This window comes from Equus quagga, chromosome 1, assembly GCF_021613505.1.
Source record: "Equus quagga isolate Etosha38 chromosome 1, UCLA_HA_Equagga_1.0, whole genome shotgun sequence".
NCBI lineage: Eukaryota > Metazoa > Chordata > Mammalia > Perissodactyla > Equidae > Equus > Equus quagga.
Window position 1 is genome coordinate 11,520,285 of NC_060267.1, and position 14,788 is coordinate 11,535,072.

The window sequence follows — 14,788 nt, forward strand, 5'->3', positions numbered from 1 at the left end:
AAACAATGGATTATTGAAGAAATTAAAGAAGAAATCAAATATCATCTAGAGACAAATGAAAATGAAAACACACCATACCAAATTATTTGGGACGCAGCAAGGGCAGTCCTAAGAGGGAAATTCATTGCAATACAGGCTCACCTCAATAAGCAAGAAAAATCTTAAATAAACAACCTCAAATGACACCTAACGGAATTAGAAAAAGAAGAACAAACAAAGCCCAAAGTCAGTAGAAGGAGGGAAATAATAAAAATTAGAGCAGAAATACATGATATTGAAACAAAAAAGACAGTAGAAAGGATCAATGAAACCAAGAGTTGGTTCTTCGAAAAAATTAACAAAATCGACAAACCCTTAGCCAGACTCACTAAAATAAAATGAGAGAAGTCTCAAATAAATAAAATTAGAAATGAGAGAGGAGAAATCACAACAGATACCGAAGAAATACAAAGGATTATAAGAGAATACTATGAAAAACTATATACCAACAAATTGAACAACCTAGAAGAAATGGATAAATTCCTAGACTCATGCAACCTCCCCAAACTGAATCAGAAAGAAATAGAGAATCTGAATAGACCAATCACAAGTAAAGAAATAGAAACAGTAATCAAAAACCTCCCCAAAAATAAGAGTCCAGGACCAGATGGCTTCTCTGGAGAATTCTACCAAACATTCAAAGAAGATTTAATACGTATCCTTCTCAAACTATTCCAGAAAATAGAGGAAGATGGAGCACTCCCTAATACATTCTATGAAGCCAACATCACCCTGATCCCCAAACCTGACAAGGACATCACAAAGAAGGAAAACTACAGGCCAATATCGCTGATGAACATAGATGCAAAAATCCTCAACAAAATTTTGGCAAACCGAATACAGCAATACATCAAAAAGATTATACACCATGATCAAGTGGGATTTATACCAGGGACACAGGGATGGTTCAACATCCAATTGAATCAACGTGATTCACTACATTAACAAAATGAGAAACAAAAAAACACATGATCATCTCAATAGATGCAGAGAAAGCATTCAACAAGATCCAACATCCATTTATGATAAAAACCCTCAATAAAATAGGTATAGAAGGAAAGTACCTCAACATAATAAAGGCCATATATAACAAACCCACAGCCAACATCATATTCAATGGACAAAAACTGAAACCCATCCCTCTCAGAACAGGAACAAGACAAGGGTGCCCACTTTCACCACTCCTATTCAACATAGTACTGGAGGTTTTGGCCAGAGCAATTTGGCAGGAAAAAGAAATAAAAGGAATCCAAATAGGCAACGAAGAAGTAAAACTCTTGCGGTTTGCAGATGACATGATATATATATATAATATAGAAAACCCCAAAGAATCCATAGAAAAACTATTAGAAACAATCAACAACTACAGCAAAGTTGCAGGGTATAAAATCAACATACGTAAATCAGTAGCATTTCTATATGCTAACAATGAACTAACAGAAAAAGATCTCAAGAACTAAATCCCATTCACGATTGCAACAAAAAGAATAAAATACCTTGGGATAAACTTAACCAAGGAAGTGAAAGACCTATACAACGAAAACTACAAGACTTTCTTGAAAGAAATCGACGATGACATAAAGAGATGGAAAGACATTCCATGTACATGGATTGGAAGAATAAACGTATTTAAAATGTCCATACTACCTAAAGCAATCTACAGATTCAACACTATCCCAATCAGAATTCCAATGTCATTCTTTACAGAAATTGAACAAAGAATCCTAAAATTCATATGGGGCAACAAAAGACCCCGAATTGCTAAAGCAATCCTGAGAAAGAAGAACAAAGCTGGAGGCATCACAATCCCTGACTTCAAAACATACTACAAAGCTACAGTAATCAAAACAGCGTGGTACTGGTACAAAAACAGATGCACAGATCAATGGAACAGAATTGAAAGCCCAGAAATAAAACCACACATCTATGGACAGCTAATCTTTGACAAAGGACCTGAAGGCCTACAATGGAGGAAAGAAAGTCTCTTCAACAAATGGTGCTGGGAAAACTGGACAGCCACATGTAAAAGAATGAAAATCAACCATTCTTTTTCACCATTTACTAAAATAAACTCAAAATGGATCAAAGACCTAAAGATTAGGCCTGAAACAATAAGTCTTCTAGAAGAGAATATTGGCAGTACGCTCTTTGACATCAGCTTCAAAAGAATCTTTTCGGACACCATAACCCCTCACATGAGGGAAACAATAGAAAGAATAAACAAATGGGACTTCATCAGACTAAAGAGCTTCTTCAAGACAAGGGAAAACAGGATTGAAACAAAAACCCAGCACACTAATTGGGAAAAAATATTTACAAGTTATTTATCGAACAAAGGGTTAATCTCCATAATATACAAAGAACTCACACAACTCAACAATAAAAAATCAAACAACCCAATTGCAAAATGGGCAGGGGACATGAACAGACATTTCTCCAAAGAAGATATACAGATGGCCAATAGGCACATGAAAAGATGCTCATCATCACTAATCATCAGGGAAATGCAAATCAAAACTACACTAAGATATCACCTTACACCTGTTAGAATGGCAAAAATATCCAAAACCAAGAGTGACAAATGTTGGAGAGGCTGTGGAGAAAAAGGAACCCTCATACCCTGTTGGTGGGAATGCAAACTGGTGCAGCCACTATGGAAAACAGTATGGAGATTCCTCAAAAAGTTAAGAATAGAAATTCCTTATGACCCAGCCATCCCACTACTGGGTATCTATCCTAAGAACCTGAAATCAGCAATTCCGAAAGTCCCATGCACTTCTATGTTTACCGCAGCATTATTCACAATAGCCAAGTCATGGAACCAACCTAAGTGCCCAGCAACTGATGATTGGATAAAGAAGATATGGTGTATATATACACAATGGAATACTACTCAGCCATAAAAAAGGACAAAGTCATCCCATTCACAACAACATGGATAGACCTTGAGGGTATTATGTTGAGTGAAATAAGCCAGACAGAGAAAGAGGAACTCTGTATGACTCCACTCATAGGTGGTAGTTAACATATGGACAAAGAGAACTGATTGGTGGTTACCAGGGGAAAAGGGGGCGAGGGGAGGGCACTAGGGGTGAAGTGGTGTACCTACAACATGACTAATAATGATGTACAACTGTAATTTCACAAGGTTGTTAACTATCATAACCTTAATTTAAAAAAAAGGTATTTACTATCATTTTAGTGGATTTTCAGTAGGGAACACACATAAAGTAATGTGCTAAAGCTGCCATATTTATTGCTTTTCGTACTACCCAGTCGTAAAAGTCATGACATGTGCACAAACAGGTTCTAGGAACCTACTTTTGAAAGTGTTCATGACACCTACCCTGAGCATGCTGAAAAGCAGGGAGAGGCTCCTTATCACACAGTCTAGAATCTTGCTATTCAAAATATGTTCTGTAGACCAGCATTACTAGTGACAAATAAAAATGGCAAGTAATAGGATATATTGGAGTATATGTGGAAGCCACTTGTGTCAACCTAATTCGGCCTGACCTTGTCTTTCCAAAAGGGCCTGACCGAGGCTGTTGAGCATGCATTGTATATCTGCATTAGACATTCCCTATGGCAAGAGCAAAGGCCCTTGAGATAACGGTGCCACTTCTCTCCCCCTCCCAACGTTGGCAGCTCCTTAAAGATTAAGCATCTTTCTTTAGGCTGGAAACTGATTGCAGTGCTCATCTGTGACCACCAAGCCCAAGGCAACACACCTGCCACCCTGCGGCGTTCACTGAGACAGCAGACTTATCTGCCATCTCCATCAATCGCTGTGCTGACAGAGCAGCCTTGTGACTATTGTGAAAGGGACATTTCAATCCTATGTGAAACATACTCTTTGAGGGTATATAACCACCCTGTATACCCCCACTTCTTTGGAGTGCTCTGTTCCTTTGTGGAAAGACTCTCCCGGGTTATAATCCTCAGATTTAAGCTCAGAATAAACTCACCCAAATTTTCATTTATAGATTGATTATGGATTATTTTCATTGACACTAGCATTACCTGGGAATTTATTTTAAAATGCAGAATCTCAGGCTCTGCTCCAGACTTACTGAACCAAAATCCACTTTTTTAACAAGGTCTCCAGCTAATTCACAGCCAAATGAAAAATTGAGAAGTGCTGGTCCATAACAATAGCTTTTAATGCTTCATTCAACAGTATTAAATTGTATTCGGAAACCAATTGGCCAGTATCTTTCAACTTAAATTCACACAACTATTGTTAGGGATATGACCTACAGGGGAAAACAATGGTTAGTCACACAAGTTGAGTGATGATCCAGAACATGTCCTGGGACTTCAACCTCTGAGCATAGTTATGCCAATCATCAGGGTCAAGATTGTCTAAGTGGCTCAAAAAAAATTGCCAAATGCAGACACAGTTTACTTTAAACTGTGGGAAGAGGGTAAAGTGATGCATGTCTTATCCATCTTATTGGCAATCAAATTTTAAAAAGAAAGAATTGGTTCTTACTATAAGAGCCTGGTAAACAAGTGATACTGACAAAGATTAGAACAATCAATTCACCCTTGCCTTTACCAACTCTTTGACTTGGAAATTAGAAAAAAGCAACTGCTTCCTTGAGAATAAGGTTATCAGTTCTCTCCAATCCAGGTTGCTTCCAGATACAAGATATTAAACCTTAGAAGAAAAGCTCACAGATTGGAATTTGGTCGTTCAGTGCAAGGGATGGGAGGGAGTATGCTCTGTGAAATCTCTAGGATGCAGCCATTAGCTTTATATCTTTAGGATTAAAGAATTACAACTACAAATTGAGTCCATTGATCTTAAACGAACAAGCTTAGCACCAGTGGGCCAAAGACCAGTAAGATTAGCCAATCATCTGGGATAAGGGAGTTTGTCAGGTTTGCAAAACAAGTTAATGACATAGGGACAAAATTCATAAGAGAGTCAACAGGCTCAGGTGAATTACTGCAAACCATGACTGCAGTTGAGTGTAGAGTTAAGCATTTGTGTAGAGTCAGCCTATATAGGGACATTGTCTGTGCCAATTCTGCCAGATCAGCTGGATGAGTCCTAAGCTGAGCTCAGCAGTAGGAGATTTATTTGAGCAGACAGAAGTTACATAACCAGAAAAAGAACCATGTCATTTGGAGAAGAGTGCTGAGGCTGGGGCTAGTACCAAGTGTTAAGTCAAAAAAGTGACGTAAGGGTGCAACTGAGTAGTTGATGAAAAAGTGAGCAGAAGAAGGCAGTGTTCAAGGATGTCAGAAGGAGTGTTGGATCAGGTGTGAAGAGCAGACTGAGGTGAGTCGTACAGAACAAAGACCAGGGATGATTCATTTGATTCCTATATACCCTGCAGTAGCTACTTCAAAGAGCTCCGTGGGGTCCAATAGTTAGCTGATGGGATTCAACCGGACAAGTTCCAGTGAAGGAGAGAATGCTTTCTTAGACAGGGGCTCTAACTGGAATAAACAGAAGTTTGGTCAACATAGCACTATCTGAGTGGAATAATCACTGTGAACCAGCACCTGAAGCTTAATGAAGCTATTTTTCAGAGATACAAACCTGTTCAAAATGGAATCCTTTCCTCTCTCGGGAAATGGAAAATGAGTTGAGTCCTCACTCTGATGAGGTGTAGGATAGGATAGGGGTCTGGGAGTGTGTTTTATTTTTAATCAACTATTCACCTATCTTCCAGAGAAGGACACTGTGATTGTCAACCAGGGATGGATACAATGGGTATTAGGACATTGTGTCTTCTCATTATGGGGAGGGAAAGAGAATGTCTTCATTTGTACAAAGGAAAGCTACATCTTGTCATCTTGTACATAAGTTTAACATGAGTAGAGGGACTGAATGATCTGAGTAGCCAAAGGAATGGAACCTGCTGGTTGTGAAGCTATTTTCTCTAAGCTTCTCCTCTTCTTTGCTCTGTTTGATGCTACTGTGCCTGGGTATCTGCAAACTTCTCTTCTGCCAGCTCTCCCTGTTAGGTTCTTCTAATAGAGACTCTGTAGGGAGACTAGAAGGCTGGAGAGGTGAGGGATTTACTCCTTTCCATTTGCTTTCTGTTCCTGTCAGCGCCACCCTAGCAACTGTTTTTTACTCTGGCATCAACACTTGGTTTCAGGAGCAATACTTGACTGCAGGTTGCAGTTCTTTTCTACACTCCCCACACTGCTCTCATTACGCCCCTTCAGAGACACCACTACCAGCCAGCTGGCACCTCCTCCCCAGAGGTCTGAGTCACAGCTCTGCAGAAACTTCCTCAGAGCTCCCATGGCCAGTGCCCCATCCTCAGGGGTCTAGTTCCAGCTCCTTGGGGGTCTCTCCATGGAGCACAACGATTCAAATGATCCCGACATCTTTTCTTTCCCAGCCCCAGGAGTTGCAGTTGCTTCTTGCAGCTCTACCAGAAAATCTCAGAGTTCCCTTTTCATTTTTTCAGTTCTCTCAGTCACTGATTAACAAGTCTTTATTTTAAATTCTCTTTCTTAAAATAGCCGGTGTGATATCTGTTTTTCTCTGTAGGCCCTAATTGATACTTATATCCCTGGCTACTCTGACATACTCACACACGCTTTCAGGAGATTAAGCCTTTGGCCCAGTTGAAAATTACTGCTGTAATTAGGGTACTCATATGTCCTAGTTTGCCTGGAATAATACTGACTTATGCCTGCTGTCCTTGCATAATAACTAATAGTGTAATGAAATATATAGTTCCTTTGGATATAAGGAGCCCCCGGGAATGTTTTATATCTCTCAAGTATATTGTGGAGCAAGAAAATCAGAAGTGCTATAAAGGTATAGTAATCAAAATAGTATGATGATAGCATAAAAACAGACACATAGAGCAATGGAACAGAATTGAGAGCCTAGAAATAAATTCACCCATATATGGTCAAACAGTATCTGACAAGAGAGCCAAGAATACTCAATGTGGAAAGGATAGTCTCTTCAATATACAGTGTTGGGAAAACTAGATACTCATATGCAAAGGAATGAAATTGGACCTCTATCTTACGCCACCCACAAAAATTAACTTGATTAAAGACTTAAATTTAAGACCTGAAGTCTTAAAACTCCTAGATGAAAATGCAGGGGAAAACTCCTTGACATTGGTCTTGGCAACAATTTTTTGGATGTGACACCAAAAGAGACAAAAGGAAAAGCAAAAATAAACTAAGATATCAAATTAAAAAGCTTCTACACAGCAAAAGAAACAATCAACAAAATGAAAAGGCAACCTACAGAACGGGAGAAAATATTTGCAAACTATATATCTTATAAGGGGTTAATATCCAAAATATATAGAGAACTCATACTACTCAATAGCAAAAAAGCAAACAATCTGATTTAAAACTGGGCTGAGGACTTGAATTGACATTTTCCAAAGAAAGCATGCAGGTGGCCAACAGGTACAAGAAAAGATGCTCCACGTCACTAACCATCAGGGAAATTCAAATCAAAACCATAGTTAGATATCATCTCACACCTGTTAGAATGGCTGTTACAAAAAAGACAAGGGGTAGCAAGTGTTGGCAGGATGTGGAGTAAAGGGAACCCTTGCGCACTGTTAATGGAAACGTAAGTTGGTGCTGCCACTATGGAAAACAATATGGAAGTTCCTCAAGAAATTAAAAATAGAACTAGCATATGATCCAGCAATCCCATTGCTGTGTATATATCCAATGGAAATGAAGTCATTATCTTGAAGAGGTATCTGTACACCCATATTCATTGCAGCATTGCTCACAGTGGTCAAGACATGAAAACAACCTAAGTGTCCATCGATGGATGAATGGATAAAGAAAATGTGATATATATACAATGGAATATTATTTAGCTACTATAAAAAGAAGGAAATCCTGTCATTTATGACAACATGGATGGACCTTGACGGAATTATGCTAAGTGAAATTGAAGGGGGGTACCCGAGGGTTACTGCAGATATTCAATAAGAACATGATTGCTGGGGCCACCCCATGGCCAAGCAGTTAAGTTCACATGCTTCGCTTTGGCAGCCTAGGCTTCGCTGGTTCAGATCCCGGGCACGGGTCTACACAGGCCTCATAAAGCTGTGCTGTGGTGGTGTCCCACATAGAAGAACTAGAATGACCTACAATTAGGATATACAATTATGTACCGGGGCTTTGGGGAGAAAAAAAAAAAAGAAGAAGATTAGCAACAGATGTTAGCTCAGGGCCAACCTTCCTCACCAAAAAAAAAAAAAGCATACTTAAAAAAAAGCTACATTAAAAAAAGAAAGAATGTGGTTGCTTTTTGACCTTGTTCAATTTGCTGTTTTCTTGTTTAACTTGAAGGGAGTGACTCAGAAGTCTTGAGGAGTATGTGAGCTTGCTTTGTAGAAGAAAGAGAATGTCATTGGGGAGGTTGCAATCACCAGATGGCCAGCCCCCAGCTGCTGTGGATGCCTAGAAGTCACATTGTGCAGGGGCTTATTGGGAGTGATCCCTTTGTTTCTCCAAGGTTCCTCCTGCCCAGCCCCTTAGCTCAATAAAACCCCCTGTTTTCTGCTCCTGGGAAAGTGGATTTCCATGAACCCATGCTCCTCTCTTCTCATTTCAGCCAATTCAAAGAAAACCTTTCTGCATTTCTAAGCACTGATGTCTCAGTGTTTGGCTTATTACATTGGGCACATGAACTTGAGATTAAGAGATTCGATATCAAAATAAGCCAGACAAAGACAAATATTGTATGATCTCACTTATACATGGAATCTAAAAATGTCAAACTCGTAGAAACAGAGAGCAGAATAGTAGTTGGGGGGTGCGGGTAGCCTGGGAGACAGGGAGTGTGGGGAGATGTTGGTCAAAGAGTACCAAAGTTATGTGATGAAAAATTTTGGGGATCTAATGTACAGCATAGTGACTATGGTTAAAAATACCATATTATATACTTGAAAGTTGTGAAGAGAGTAGATCTTAAATATCCTCACCACATGCACACACAAAATGGTAATTGTGTGAGGTGATGGAGGTGTTAACCGACATTACTGTGTAACTAACTTTACTGTGATACATATTACATATGTGTATCAAATCACCACACTGTACACCTTAAACTTACACAACATTATATGTCAATTATATCTCAATGAACCTGGAAAAAAAATAAAAATTAGAAAAAGCAGAACCACTGCTCAACAATAAATAATACAATTAATTAAAAATAAGAGATTGCTCGACACCAACAGCTAAAAGATTAAGAAAGTATAAAATTTATAAAATAAAGCAAAGAGTGCAAAATTAAAATAGCAAATATTCTGAACAATAAAGATAAAAGAAAATGAAATTAAAAGATAATTAAAATGATAAAACTATTTTTTAAAGTAGAGGGAAAATAAAATTTGAAAGGTTATATAAAAGTCAAAGTTTAGTGTGCTGACCACAATTATAATAAATAAAATAAAAAGATAAAATATGGTTATTAAATTCAGAGAACAAAAATTTTTAAGTAGAAAAAAGCCACTTAAAATGAAGAAATGATTATAATAAGGAAATTCTAGCTGATTAGACACAAAATATACAATAAAATCAGAAATGTAAAACTTAAGTAAGTAAAAAGACAAAATTTGTTAAAACAATGCAAAAACCAGACGAACAATTTTAGAGTCTAAGAAATTAAAATATAAAATTTCGCTGGATTAAAAGAGATAGCAGTTTAAGGGCTTACGGTTAATACTTTGCTTTGGGGCAAAAAGGGTTTCTGGGTAAAAGCCAGGCTCCTTAGTTGGTGTTGAGCAAAGCAGTTTTGACCTTTCATCTTCCCCTCAACAGCTGGCAGCTCACAATGCCTGCGTCTCAAAGTCTCTGAAATACCTGTGGGAGAGGGATGAGCGTCCACCGAGAAAGGACCGGGCAGAGAAGTTACTCTGGGAGCTGAGCCTTGGCGAGCAGCCCAGACATGCTCTCAGGCTGTAAGCAAAAGGTGAGGCTCCAGGTTGGCTGAGAGACTAGCCCGCAAAGATATCTCTGCTCTTTATCACCTCCAGAACTAAGTTCAAAGGCTGCTTAGGTAGTAGCAGCTATAGAAAAAATATGATGATGATTATTTTTAAATGTTTGATGTTGACATGGTAAATATGTTGTTTAGACAAGACTAGTTTCTAATTGTATTAAAAGAAAAATGAGTTTAAAGTCCACTACAGAAATTATGTAATCGAATGGAGAGACCAAGCAACCATTAAAATGGAGGGCAGTAAAAATGTCTCTTAAATAGAGCATTAAATGCAAATAGATTAACTCTTATGGGAAAAGAAGAAGAGCTCCCTGTGATATTTTTAAGAGATCCAATAATTTGCTGACAACAGGGCTCACACTTGAAAAGACATCAACAAGAGTTAGGAGATCTAAGATCTATCATGTCAATACGATTTAGGAAAGTCAAGTACTACCATTATAATATCAAATTTCAAGCAAAATCATTAAGGAGAAAAATAGTATCACTCAATAAAGATAAAAAGAACAATGAAAAGTTAATGATCCTGAACAACTAGATACAAAAGGTAATTTATAAAGAGGAGAGGAATGAGAAGAAAGCAGGGATGGGTGGAAATATGCTTAAAGATTTCAATGTTTGACTATCAAAACATGATATTTAGTAAGCAAAAATTTTAATGAAGAATCTATTATATACTATAGTTTTTTTTGTTTTATGTCCACAAGTTATATATTACAATAAATAATTGACAAATAGGATAAAGAAATGTGATTTCTTTTCAAGAATATATGAATATTCCAAATTTTATCATATACTAGGACACAAAGATGCACTCCAAAAAATGTAAAGGCAGGGTATATTTTACTCGTATAATGTCTTAAAATGAGCAGCAGAGCAGAATAGGAAAATGCCTGACCACTGAAAATATATTAGAATATCCTATTATCCAGATCAGGGATGAAATCCAAAGCAGAATAATGCTTTAGCTGCTAAGAAAATTAAATACCATGAGCATACTCAATTTTAGAAAATTTGGCTGACATAGAACATACAGTGAAGTTAATTGCACCAAATGGTGCAACTGCTTTAGAAACCAGTTGGCCACTTCCTTGAAAAAATTAAACACAGAAGCAACCCAAGTGCCCTTCTACATATGAATGGATAGAGAAGATGTGGTATACATATACAACAGAATGCTACTCAGCCATAAAAAAAATAAAATCGTCCCATTTGCAACAACATGGATGTACCTTGAGGGTATGATGTTCAGCAAAACAAGCCAGGCAGAGAAAGACAAATACTGCATGATATCACTCATATGTGGAAGATAACAAATACATGGATAAATAGAACAGATTAGCGGTTACCAGAGGGGAAGGGAATCCGGGGGTGGGCGAAATGGATAAAGGGGCACATGTGTATGATGATGGATGAAAATTAGACTATTAAGGGTGAGCATGATGAAATGTATTCAGAAATTCATAGGGCTGGCCCCGTGACCGAGTGGTTAAGTTCACACACTCCCGCTTAGGTGGCCCAGGGTTTTGCAGGTTTGGATCCTGGGCACGGACATGGCACCACTTGTCAGGCCATGCTGAGGCGGCGTCCCACATGGCACAATCAGAGGCACTCACAACTAGAATATACAACTATGTACTGGGGGGCTTTGAGGAGAAAAAGGAAAGAAAAAAGAAGAAGATTGGCAACAGTTGTTAGCTCAGTTGCCAACCTTAAAAAAAAAAGAAATTCATAAATAATAATGTACACCCAAAATTACACAGTTATAAACCATTATGATCTCAATAAAATTACTTGAAAAAACAACATAGAATTACCATATGACCCAACAATTCTACCCCTCGGTATAGATCCAAGAGAACTGAAAACATGTTCACACAAATATTTGTACACAAATGTGCATATCAGCATCATTTGTAATAACTAAAAAATAGAAACAAACCAAATATCCGTCAATGGATGGATTTTTAAAATGTGGTACAGCTATAATGAAATATTATTCAGCGGTAAAAAGGAATGAAGGACCAATATATGCTACAACATGGATGAACCTTGAAAATATGCTAAGCAAAAGAAGCCAGACACAAAAGGTCACACATTGTTTGACCCTGTCTATATGAAATGTTCAGAATAGTCAAACCCCTAGAGACAGAAAGTAGATTAATGATTGCCAGGAGCTGACGGAAAGGCAGAATGGAGAGTGACTCCTGAGGTATGGGGTTTCTTTTTGGAGTGATTAAATGTTCTGGAATTAGATAGTGGTAATGGTTGCACAACCTAAAAACCCCTGAATTGTACATAAAAGGGTGAATTTTACGGTATGTGAATTGTCTTAATAAAAAAGTAAACAAAAAGTTACTTTCACTAGGTAGCTACTTTAGAAATAAAAACAGAAAAATGAACAAAGAATTGAAAATCTATGCCTACAATGTAAGAGAGAATCCAAAATTGAAGTGGAAGCATTCTCAACTATATGCTGTACCAATAAATTTGGTGATCAAATAGAAAAGGCAATTACTTACTCTAACCAATACTTAGCAGTTGCATAGTTCAAGAGTAGATTGGGTGTATAAAACAGGTATAGAAAGTATCAGTTTGTAGTTTAATTAAGACAGTTATTTCTCTCTCTGCAGTAGTTTGAGCATACACAGTCCAGGGTGACATGGCATCTCCAAGATATCAGGAATGCTGGCTCCTAAGACCTTATTGCTTTAACATCTTTAAGTGTTACCCTTGTTCACATGGTCCAATATGACTCATCATCAAGTCTTCATTCCAAACAACAGAAAGGGAAAAGAAGGCATACTCCTTTCTTTTAGGGAAGTGAATTATAATTTGCACAATTACTTCTGCTGACAGACCATTACCCAGAATTTAGTTATAAGACCACATATAGATTGAAAGGAACCTGGAAAATGATGCCTTTAGCTGAGCAGTGAGATGCCTAACTATGAAAAATCTTTTCACTATGAAAAAGAAAATTAATATTTGTTTTCTTCTTTAATCTACTCCTTGTTCACAATGATTGGTTCAGGCATGGGCTTATGACCCAAGCTAAGCCAATGCGAGTCAATCCTGGGACTTACGCTCGAACTATTAGGAAACTTGAGATACTAGTAGAATGGCTTAACTACTGACCATCCTGACTATCTCAAGGGGAGAGCTTGACAGAGAATGACAACACAGAGAGAGTGGAACCAAAAGATGGAGAGGGACAGTGTCCTAAGGACACAGGTTAAGGTCCTAAATCTAACTGGGCATTTTCTTCCTTAAATGTTTTCTCTGTGAACAGAATACTGTGTACCACAATGTTGAATATTTAGAGTTTCATTCATGGATTCTCCATTCTGCCTGCACTTGAATGTTCTTTGACAGAGCTGGGAACCCAACCCTTCGACTTGCCACCCAGAATTGCACAATGTCGTAGCCTCACTCAGCACATCAAAAACATGTTCTGTGGGATGTCAGCTAGAATTTGCAAAATCTCTTCTTGGTGAATGTTTATCACATCATCCTTCCGTGTGATTGTATATTGCCTGTATGGGGTAACTTGTTACTGCTGCTATGTTTACTCCCACTGCTCTGGGTGGAGTTGCATTGACGGTTGACCTAGATGCACATGATTACATGGTCTGTGTCCTTGCTGTTTGCCCAATGTTCCTGTACCCTGAATTTCCCAATTATATGAGCCAATACATTTTGTTTTTGCTTAAGCCAGTTTGAGTTGGATTTCTGTCACTGGCAGACAAAACAGTCCCAACTAATGTCCCCAGTAAAGTTTGTTCAAGAAAGAGACTTTTCACCAGACTCTAGATATTCTGGCCTCAATGGCTTTTCTTAAAATGGAGAGTAAAATTTAAAGGGTTAACATATATATTTTTTTCCTTGGTACCTATGTATGAATGTAAAATTAAAATTATTTTGTAAAAGTTTAGAAGGATACACATCAAACTAATAGTAGTGGGTTACTTCTGGAGACAGAGTAAGCAGAGCAGAATTGGAAGTAACAATCAAAAGAGCTTTTAATTTTATCTGTAATGTTCCATGTTTAAGAACATAGCTGTAAATCTGATTTTTAAATTAGCAATAAAATAACGTTTTAAAAACAAGGTTCACTTTTCATCTTCTCTACCAGCCCATTCTGGAATAATTCGGTCCTGAAGCAGGTAAGTGTGCATGCTGGGTGGAGGTGGCGGTGTGTTGTGGTAGGAGCTGCAGTGGCCAGAAAGAAATGTCAGAACCGAAGCAGGTTGAAGAAGGAGTCCGTGAGGGAAGGCTGCCTGGTGTGGAGTGCTGGAGCCCAAATATGCTGTGAGGGAACATGTACGCAAGAGGGGGCAATGGGAAATTTGTTATATACAGAAGTTTTGTTAGAATAAGTAAATCTACTAAGGGAGATGGAAACCAGAGTTCTCGCTGAGAAAGGAGTAGCAAATATGGAAAAGGAGAAAACTAGTGTGAACTCTGAGATGTTGGGTTGGAATTGAATATATCTGTGTAAAGTCAAGGTTTTCAATAGATATATGAATGGATAGATAGACAGATAGGGATTTAAAAGTGAATATGTTTGTGTGTATATGTTCCCTAACTTTCTTACCGAGGGGACCTTGGAGCAGCAACATCCCAATAACAGTTAGAACACCTACCACCCAGATCTTGGCTTCTAAATACCAGTCTCCACTAAAAAGAAGCAAGATCCTGATACTTGCAGGGAAAGTATAAGATGGACCTGGAACACATTTCTGTGCCAGAAAGTAAGGCAATGTGCAAAGAATGAAG

General features: G+C 38.0%; 1 long non-coding RNA gene across 1 annotated transcript; it reads left to right on the top strand.

Annotated features, from left to right (window-relative positions):
- Positions 1-5,181: 5,181 nt before the first annotated feature.
- Positions 5,182-14,088, top strand: LOC124245129 (uncharacterized). Its single transcript, XR_006890184.1, has 3 exons — positions 5,182-5,329; positions 9,829-9,979; positions 13,302-14,088. It is a non-coding gene; the product is annotated as an uncharacterized LOC124245129 (long non-coding RNA).
- The last annotated feature ends 700 nt before the right edge of the window (positions 14,089-14,788 follow it).